The sequence below is a fragment of the Alligator sinensis genome, unplaced genomic scaffold (assembly GCF_000455745.1).
Source record: "Alligator sinensis unplaced genomic scaffold, ASM45574v1 scaffold847_1, whole genome shotgun sequence".
In the NCBI taxonomy this organism is placed as follows: Eukaryota; Metazoa; Chordata; order Crocodylia; family Alligatoridae; genus Alligator; species Alligator sinensis.
In genome coordinates, this window is record NW_005842797.1 from 506,225 (window position 1) to 515,689 (window position 9,465).

Here is a 9,465-nt window from a genome sequence, read left to right on the forward strand (position 1 = left end):
AGCCTTACAATCTATGAATCTATGCATCTATGAACAGTGCCCATGCTCCCGCATCCCACCTGACAAGGCCTCATAAATGTGACCCGCCCCTCTTGAACTGCCTCTGTACCTCTGCACTACCCCAGAACACCACAAGGTCACCAACCTCCTCCTGGCTCCAGGTGAAGGGCATGGGCATACACACACGGGCAGTACCAGGCCTGGATGGGGAGGATGAGGTCATGCTGCTGGTCCTGCACCAGCTCTCTGGGCCCCCTCCCAGCTGTCCTTCTGTTGCCAACCCTGTTCAGCTGCCAGCAGCACCCATCACAGGGACATGGCAAGGGACTGGCAGCCATGCAGCAGAAGCTATGCCCCACAGTAGCTGCAGATGCCAGGCAAGCTGCTGGGGTCTGCAGCAGGCAGGTGCTGCTGGCCCTGCTACCAGATACAGGCTCCAGGCAGCCATGGCGTGCTGATAGGGCTGGCAGGGGCTACAGCAGCCTGCAGCAAGTGGTGTCTACCCTGCTGGCCAGGCAGCAGTGCCCTGACAACTGCAAGGCTATGCAGGGCCAAGCTGCAGCACAGAGCTCCAGGCAGGCAGGGATAGCAGGGCTATGTCCTGTCCAGGGGAACACACAGGGCTTGCACTAGCTTCAGACTGCCTGTTGTGTGTGCCCCAGGGCACAAAATGGCTGCAGCCTTTTATAGGCTGCCGCCAGGGGCTGCCAGATTCAGCTCAGCCCTGGGCCATGAAAGGTTCTCAGCCAGGAGCCCTGGGACTGGCCTCAGGCCAGTCCCCTAGTAGCAGGGCAAATGCGGCAGCAAATTTTCTGCCAAGTCATGTCTACACATGTGTTACTGTGCAGTAAGTAATCATGATTAAATTTGCTACCTGCATTTGTAGGTAGCAAATTTAACTGCAATTAGCCATTTTTCCTGCACAGTAAGGGTGCACATGTGTAGACACTTGCCCGTATTACACAGTAAACTAGGCTACTGTGCAATAACGCGTCTCATGCAGACGCGCTCACTTTTAACTGGACAGTCACGTTCATCTGGTAAAAGATCCTACTAGCTCTGGGATTTGCTATTTGCTTTGTTCAAATTCATTTATCGACTGTTAACCTCTGATTCATATTCTAAGGCATAAACTTAGCCACAAGCACAGCCTTTCCTCCTATAGCAAATATCTCTAGTGTGCTCATTTGTTGCTGCCTTGTGGCAATATTTTTTGTGATTACAGCTGAATTTTTGTTTTAAAGTAGAAAGGGTAAGAAATCCCAGCTTGCTTGTTATGAATGCTTTTGTATTAGGTATTGGCCTCTTTGCACTGCTGAACAGGTAGAAAGGAGAAACAATATGGAAAGTCATTTATGAAATAGAATCATATTAATAGAATTAAATCTTGAAACATGGATAACATGGCTTTTACCAAAAACCTTGGGACCTAAAGAAGCCAAGATACTAACTGAAAAGGACTTAATTGGGTAAGGAAATTATATTGTATTGCTTTTTATGTGCTGAATTTGTCATTTATGATGAACCGGGTTCTAGAAAAATTACACAAACAAGATATTTTGATGCAATCTTCATTCCAAATGCTGACCTTCATCCTGGAGCATCCTTAGAGACTTTGAAGATAAGATGATTTTCTTAGCTGTTCAAATAACAAAAGGTTTTTAAAAACCTCAAAATGTAGCCCTGATCTTGTATAATGTTGTGTTGGGTGACCACCGTATCTATGGGGCATTTGTGTTGGGTGACCACCGTGTCACTGGGACATTTATAAAAGGTGCATGGGTTTGCTCAGGATATTCCTCATATAGGATTAGGGTTTATATCCTACATTTAAGCAACCCTGTGGGATTAACAAGCCTGTCACTATAGTCAATTGATAGGCTGCATTGAAACATGAGTATTCTATTAACTCTGCCAGGGTAAATTTACTTGTCATTTCAAATCTCTGTATTTGAAATACCAACTCCTCCTTACAACATACTCTCTCTCTGCCAGTAAAAGCACATTCAGTTGAATCTCAGCCATGTGGTGCCATTTGAAGGGTGACGTGCCCTGTTGACATGAACAGCTGGAGAAAAAAACTCTAATCAAAATAACAGCAACTTAGGGTCACTGGTATCTACTAGTGTTTTCTAAGTGTCACTGGTATCTTGTAGTGCTCTGTGTAATAACAAGCTTTGTATTTTTGTGCCTAAATCAGGAGAGAGATTTTATTTTTGGTATTTTGGGTTTTTTATTTCCAAGATGTAGTTGTGTGGTTTTATACTTCCAGGCTGTGTCCACATATGCAGGCATGCACAGTTTGCGCTGCCACAACCTCTTTCTGGTGCCACAAACTGCGTGCATTGCACATTAAACTGTGCACAGTGCTAATTTGCAGTACGGGGCCAAATTTGCTATCAGGATTTTCTGGTAGCAAAACAAACCAAAAAAATAACAAACAAAAAACCCAGGGGAAAAAACTGATGCAAAGCATGCCAAAATAATGTGTGCCAGGACAAACATGGAGACAAGGGAGCAGGCAGCTTAGGGAGCCCCATGGTGCGGATCCCCCACACCAAGGCATGTGCAGACAAGGGAGCAGGCAGCACAGGGCTGCCTGCTCCCTCATCTCAAGCCACACTGCACCTATCCAGCTGCTCCCTGGCAGGCTGGGGTGCAGTGTGTCTCAGCATGGGGGCTCCACAGCATGTGGAGGGAGAGGAGCAGGCAAACCTGGGTTGGATGCTCACCCATCTCCACGTGCCAGTCCCTGGCTATGCAGGAACTGCCTACTACCCTCCCCACCAGCACCCCACAGCACATGGAGCCCAGCCAGGAGGAGTCCACAGCAGGACACTGTGTCCCACACGATAAAGCTCACGTGTGGGAGTGTGGCACAAAGTAGCAGCACAAATTTGTGCTGCTACTATTTGTGCTGCAAGTGCATGCCCCTGCTCATCTGGATGTGGTCCCAGAGTACAGTTCTTATAGCTGGGCAAAAACGATGAACGTTTTTAATGCAAATATTCAGCATTCTGGTTTTGGTGGTTTTTGTGCCCCTGTAATATGACTTTCAGATTGAACAATTTAATTGTATTTATTTTCAAGCTGAAAGCATTCGGAAATATTAATGTTCATATTTTGTACTAGTAATTTCATATACCTTAAGAAGTCATTTTTCATGAAGCTCAGAGAAATGGCTGCATTCAGCTTTCTGTAGCAAAGTCACTTTTACTTGAATGGAAGCACAAAAGGTAAAATTCACAGTATTGGTGGAATTTTTCACCCAAACAGAAATTTTTACTTTGGCAACAAATGCCCCAGACTTTTTCTTTTTCTTGTCAGTAGCCTGCAAAATTCTAAGGATCTTTCCTGAAACTTGTATTTTTTCCCCGCCCAGCCGAGAAGACCATCTCCTCAGATGCAATTAGCAGGTGCTTCACATTCACTTTATTGAGTTTTTATGCCAGGTCACAGGATTGCTAAGTGGCACATTTACCTTGTGGCCATTTCCACACAAAAATGGTATTTGCCAACCTGTAACCTCTGGATGAGGACATAATTTATATCAACAAAGTAATTCCATGTTGGCCTTTTTTTACAAGTGTCTATGATAAGACTTACACTAGCATATATGTCTGTGTGAAGCATGAAAAAAATTCATGGTTAATGGCACCAAACACCCAAATGAAGATAGTTTGACAGGTTAAAGCAACTCTTCTTTTAGTATACTCAATTTCTGTGGTTCCCAACATTTTTAGACTTGAGGCACCCCTCGTAAACTCAAGTCACCAGCTCTTAACTTTCATTCATTTCTTGGCCATGGAAAAATTATAGAGCAATTCTTGTGTTGCAAAGAACTGGTATAAATTCTGTCTCAACTAGGATTATTTGCAGGATATGGACAGATATAACTGCCTTTTGAGTGCTTAGAAGATGGCAGAAACACTCCAAAAATCACCTTGAAGAAAATGTAACACCTTGGAAGTGCTTCACTTTGATACGCTTCCTGTTTGTCAGCATACTCTATAGCAGTGGCTCTCAACCTTTTTCTGATTGGGACCCATTGTCAAAGGTCTATAGCCTGTCCTGACCCACATCCCCCTGGCCCTGCTGATGCACGACCCACAGTCCCCTGCCTCCCTCTCTCCCAGCCCGAGCCATGCTGGGGCCCCTCATTCCCAGCCCGCAGCCCTGCCAGAGGAGCCCCCAGCTGGCCTTGTCCCGCTTGGGCCATGGTGCAGTGGCTGTGGTGACTCTGACTCATGCGGGTGGCAATGAAGCAAGTCCATCCTGGCATGGGCTGGAGGGAGGAAGAGGGGGGCTCCTGTGCCACACCAGACAGCCTGGTCATGGTCCCTGCACCCCCTGAGCAGCATCTCCTGACTGCCCTGCTTTCATGAGCATAGGCACTGGCTCTGCTGCCACCAGTCTGGCCATGCAGCTCTCTCTCCTGCCCCTTCCCCTGCTGGAAGGAGCAGGCGCCTTCCCACTGTCCCTCTGCCCTGCTGCAGTCTCGGTGCCTGGCCACATTTTTCCAGAGCTGATCACCCCAAGCAGCCCCTTGCAAGCTGGAATGCTGCCAGCCTGCAAGGGGAGACCTATGCTTCCTGCGTTTTTTTGTGATTTGTCCGTGACCCTATCAAATATCCTCATGACCCACTTTTGGGTCACGACCCATGGGTTGAGAAATGCTGCTCCACAGCCCATGGGACTTCTCTGGGTGTCCCAGTATCACACAGCACTCTGCTCTTCCCCCGCCTCTAGTGGAAGTGGGGAGGGAGTTGGGCATGCTGTCAGTGAGCACCCTCCCGCTCGGCCTCCTTTCTCCCAGAGCTCTCCTGTGATAGGATCTGTGCCCAGCAGCGCCACTCTCTGGTGGACAGGTGGATCCTATTCACTCTGACCCCTCAGGGTGCACTTCCCTATTATTCCACCTGGTGTGCCTTGGTGTTGCTCAAAGGGTTTGGGAGACTCCCCAGAGTGGGTCCAGTCCACTGCAAATTTACCCCTCAGACAACTCTGGCCCTAGGACACCGGGTGCCTTAAGGGCTGTTATTATGGCTTTCATCTGCCCCCATAGCCATGCCTATGCCTTGCAGATGGTATATGATATCACTTTAGAGGAACCAGTCAGCCCCATCACAGTTCTTGGCCCTCTCAGACCTCAAAACCTTTGTTGGGGCTTTGGCTTTCCCAGCTTTGGCTCCTTTTCTCTGGCTGTGTCCCCCCCTTAGACGAGGTCTACCTTCCTGGGTCTTGGCTTCTGGGTCCCCTGGGTCTGGTCTCACCCTGTCTTTTTCCAGCCCCTGGGGTCACTGACCCAGGCAAGGCTACTCTCTGTCGCAGCGCTAGCCCCCTGGAGCCCCTGATCCAGGCAAGAATCTAAACTGGGTGCTCCTCAGGCACCTCTGTTGTCTCCAGATCTCCCCCATAGCCACAACCCAGTTCTCCAGTAAAAAACTAAAACAAAAATGCAAGCCACTGCTTTCTAACTAAAACTCCCCACTCTGGGTAAAAATAACTTCTTGCCAGCTCTGTTCTCAGGGTGTTTTGGTGCCTCCCAGGGCATCTCCTGCAGCCCCTCTCTCCTGGGATGTCTGTTCTCTGCAATGCATGGGGACCTGCTTGCCTTCCTCCAGGCATTGGGTATATATGCCCCAGAGCCCTGCCCGCTTTGGTCTGGTGACTCCCTAATCCCACACAGGGGATTCTCCTTCTATCTAATGCAGTGCCAGATTATGACATGCTGAGGCCCTAAATTATGTCCAGTTTAAGAGGCCCCATGCAACAAGAATACTCCAATGTATGTATATTTTTGTCATATTCAAACAAAAACGTCCATATTTATAAAGTCATTTTCCCATATCGCCTTTATTTACCGACTGCTTATTATAAAACCTGATACTGACTCAGGTTTTTTTTTTCTTATTTGGAGGCCCCTCATATTGTGAGGCCCCAAACTATATCTTAGAAATTTAAGTAGCTTAAGCCTAAATCCAGCACTGATCTAAAGGGCAGCCTACCCCTCCCTGCTGCAGCTTAGCCTTGCTGCTTGCAGCTATTATCCTCTTGCTGCCTGGGAATCTGCACTACTCCCCTAGCTTACTGCTGTGCAGCTAATCTTGGCCCAGCTGCTTGCCTTCCTACATAGCCAAGCCACCCTGCTGTGCTTTCCCCTTCTCAATTAGAGGGGCCTTTGGCTCACAATGCCTTTCCCAGTTCATAACCACTCAGGGCTAGGGACAGCAGTTACACATAAACTAGTTAAAGTGATCACATAAACACACATAAACAGTTTAAGTGATCAGAGACTGGTTTAAACCTGTAACAGAACAGAAGTTCAGTGCACATAAACCAGGTTCAAAATGGCTGAAACTGGTTTAAGATAAGCCTGGTTGAATGTAGTATCAGACTTAACTGACTTGGGTCAAACCAGTCTATGAAACTTCTGTCCCAGACCCCTTCCTGGTTCAAGTTAAATCACAGTCCCCCAGCATCCCGGCATGCTTCTCAGCCCTGGGTGGGCTGTGCTGTCTGTTCCAGGAAACAGGGCTGGCCCCACCCCTCTGCTCCCTAGCTGGAGTAGTGAGGACTGATTGACAAGAAGTGGGGCAGAGGGGCAACCCCAGCTGGGGATACAGCTCAGTCTACAGGGGAACTTGCCACCCCCCCGGCAAACCCCAGCTGGGGTCTGGGGCCAGGGAGGGAAGTTAAACCCTCTTTCACCTACTCAAACTTACAGCTGGCTGCAACTGTGGACTACAAATCCCAGAGGCACCTAGAAGTAGGAATAAGAAGTGATGAGCAACCCTGCAGAGTCCTGCTGCTGTAATTCTGGACTGCAAATCCCAGAGACCTCAGGGGTAGCAGGAAAAGGAAGTGAAGACACAGCTGGAGAGCCATGTTCCAGTGCCCCACAGCTTCTGGCCTGAGCCACTGCAGGCATGTGGCTGCATTTCCTTGAATCGAAAGTAAATGTTTGTCCACTTCTGTTTCAATTTAATCTGTGCATTTTAGTACAAAGACTGAATTGATTCAGCCTTGGGCTTTTTCACTGTCTGTATTTACCCCAGACAGTCAAAGGAGACTGTAGGCAGAGTGAACAGGAGGACACTCAGTGACAATCAGATCCTCCCAAATCATCCCCCAAGCCGGGGGCTACTGTACGCTTGTCTATGGCTGAAGCATTTGAAATGCTTCAGATGTTATACTGTCCATACCCATAACAATTCCAGAAGTCCCTTTTTAGCATAGGCAAGGTCTGCTAAACACAGCGTGTGGCCTGGTGTTAATGGGACGTTAAAGTGACATGTGAATGGCAGGGAGAATGGGGAAGTCTAAACTGTAACAGTAACTTGGCCACATTGCACACACATTGAGGAACAGAAATATTATTATGCACTCTTCTGCACTCTGCCATCAACTCTTCCCAAGCAGATGTCTGGGCTTGCACAAAGCCTCCTAGAAGCATGATTTTTTTTTTTTTTTTTTTTTAAACAAGATGTCTTAAAATTATTGTTCACAATGTAAAATTGAAGTCAGTGGGATTCCATCCAGACAGGTCTTATTGCTGGGTGAAATCCACTAACAGTGTTAGAAAGGGCAGTGAATGTACAGTGGCAATAAATGCTGGGTAGCCTGCAAATCAGAATTTTTAATTTATTTGAATGACATATTTGTCAAATCATAGTCAGGAATTTTCATTAAAGGTAACCAGCAATGAAAAGAACATGTTAATGACTACTTGGCTTCTTTGCAGTGCTGCAAGTAGGCCTGACAAAGTGTGGGTTGGTTTTCCTTGAAGGAGAGTTTCTTGTTTTATTTATTCATTTTCAATACCTTGGAGGAAATAGGAATATTGAGTTTTGTCTTCCCTGATTTTGCTGGAGGCTTCCCTTAAGGGAACCAGAGAAGCTGACTGAAAGTTTCCAGCCTTTGAAGGGACTAAGGTGTTGGATTATTAATAGAAAAGCTTTTCTTCCAATTGTCAGCATGAAGGACTTGTTAGTAAAAAAAAAAAAGGGTGAATGTGACAGTGCATTGCTTGCTTTTTATGTTGGCATCTCCAAAGCAAGTGACTCACACAAAATCTGCACAGCTTTAACTGTGCTAGTGTAAACACTATACTATTAAGCCCATACATATATTTATACCTTTATGGCTATCACTAGATAAGGAGGGGGGAAATAACCTATACCAGGAAAGGCATAATCATACTGGTGCAACTCTTTCAAGATTTGGAGTTGCACCACAATAATTCTATTAGTAAAAAATTAAACCCTTAATTAAATACTTACACTAGTAGAGAACTTTGTATGACTCAGGCCCAAGGAGTTAATACAACTCATGAAAACTAAATTCAGTTCTCATTTAATTGGGATTCATTTGCTTATTGTCTGATGTTACAATGCTTCCAGTTCTCCAAACATCCAGAGTAGTGTCTTTGAGGAAAAACATACTTGACAACAGCTGTATTTCTCATGTGAAAAAAACCCCAGGAAAATGTGAACTCCCCCACACCCTTAGAGGTCTCAGTTGAGTATCATGAAAGCATAAAACAATCTTTTATTCTCCTTTCAGTTTGTCATTAACATTCTTCACTGCATGAATTTGTATACTGTATTGTTCAACAAGCTTGTTAAATGCAACATCATTGTGTCTGGAAAGGATAATTTTAGATGTTAGAATTTATTGATGCAACTGATAAAAAAATGTTTAATTAAAACAGCAAAATAGCAGCAGTGGAATTTGAACTCCACTGGTAAAGATTCTGAAGTGCTATCAGTACAAACCCGGGGTAACTTGGCTGAAGACAGTTCAACACCACAGATACTATATAGACTTTAATGGTGAAATCCATGCTCCATTGAAATTATAATAAAAATTCCCTATTGATTTTATTGGGACCAGGATTTCACTGGTAATGAGCCACAGTGAGCAGATGTTTTTCCATGAATGGAAAGTAGAGATGCTGGAAATTTCCAGAACAGACAGACAGAAATAGAGAGAGCAAATGATTCTTTATTTGGTTACCTATCGTCCTATTATTATTTTTCTTACTAAGCTCCAATAAGGAGATAACTGTCATACCAGAGACAGACACTGGAAATGGCCCTTATATCTGTGAACTTGTGACTATAATTTTCCCCAGTAATGTAAGGAACCCAAGACCTCCCTCCTTTTAGGTGTCTTTGAAAATCTTATTTTATAATCTTAGATTATTGATTTTATTACAGCTGTCAATAAAATTAATGTGATAAACTAAACTTAACTTGATCAAATTAAATGTTATGTATTTCAATTTAGGTCAGAACTGCATTTTTCAAAGGTGAACTAAAATTATTACTGAAATAAATTATAAATTTCCTTATCATTAGAGATGAAGGGTGATCCAGTCAGTTTAGGTCAACACCCCCCACGGTGAGGAAGGGGGCAGGGGCTGGGGCTGGGGCAGGCGCTGCTCAGCTGGGGTGGAGCAGG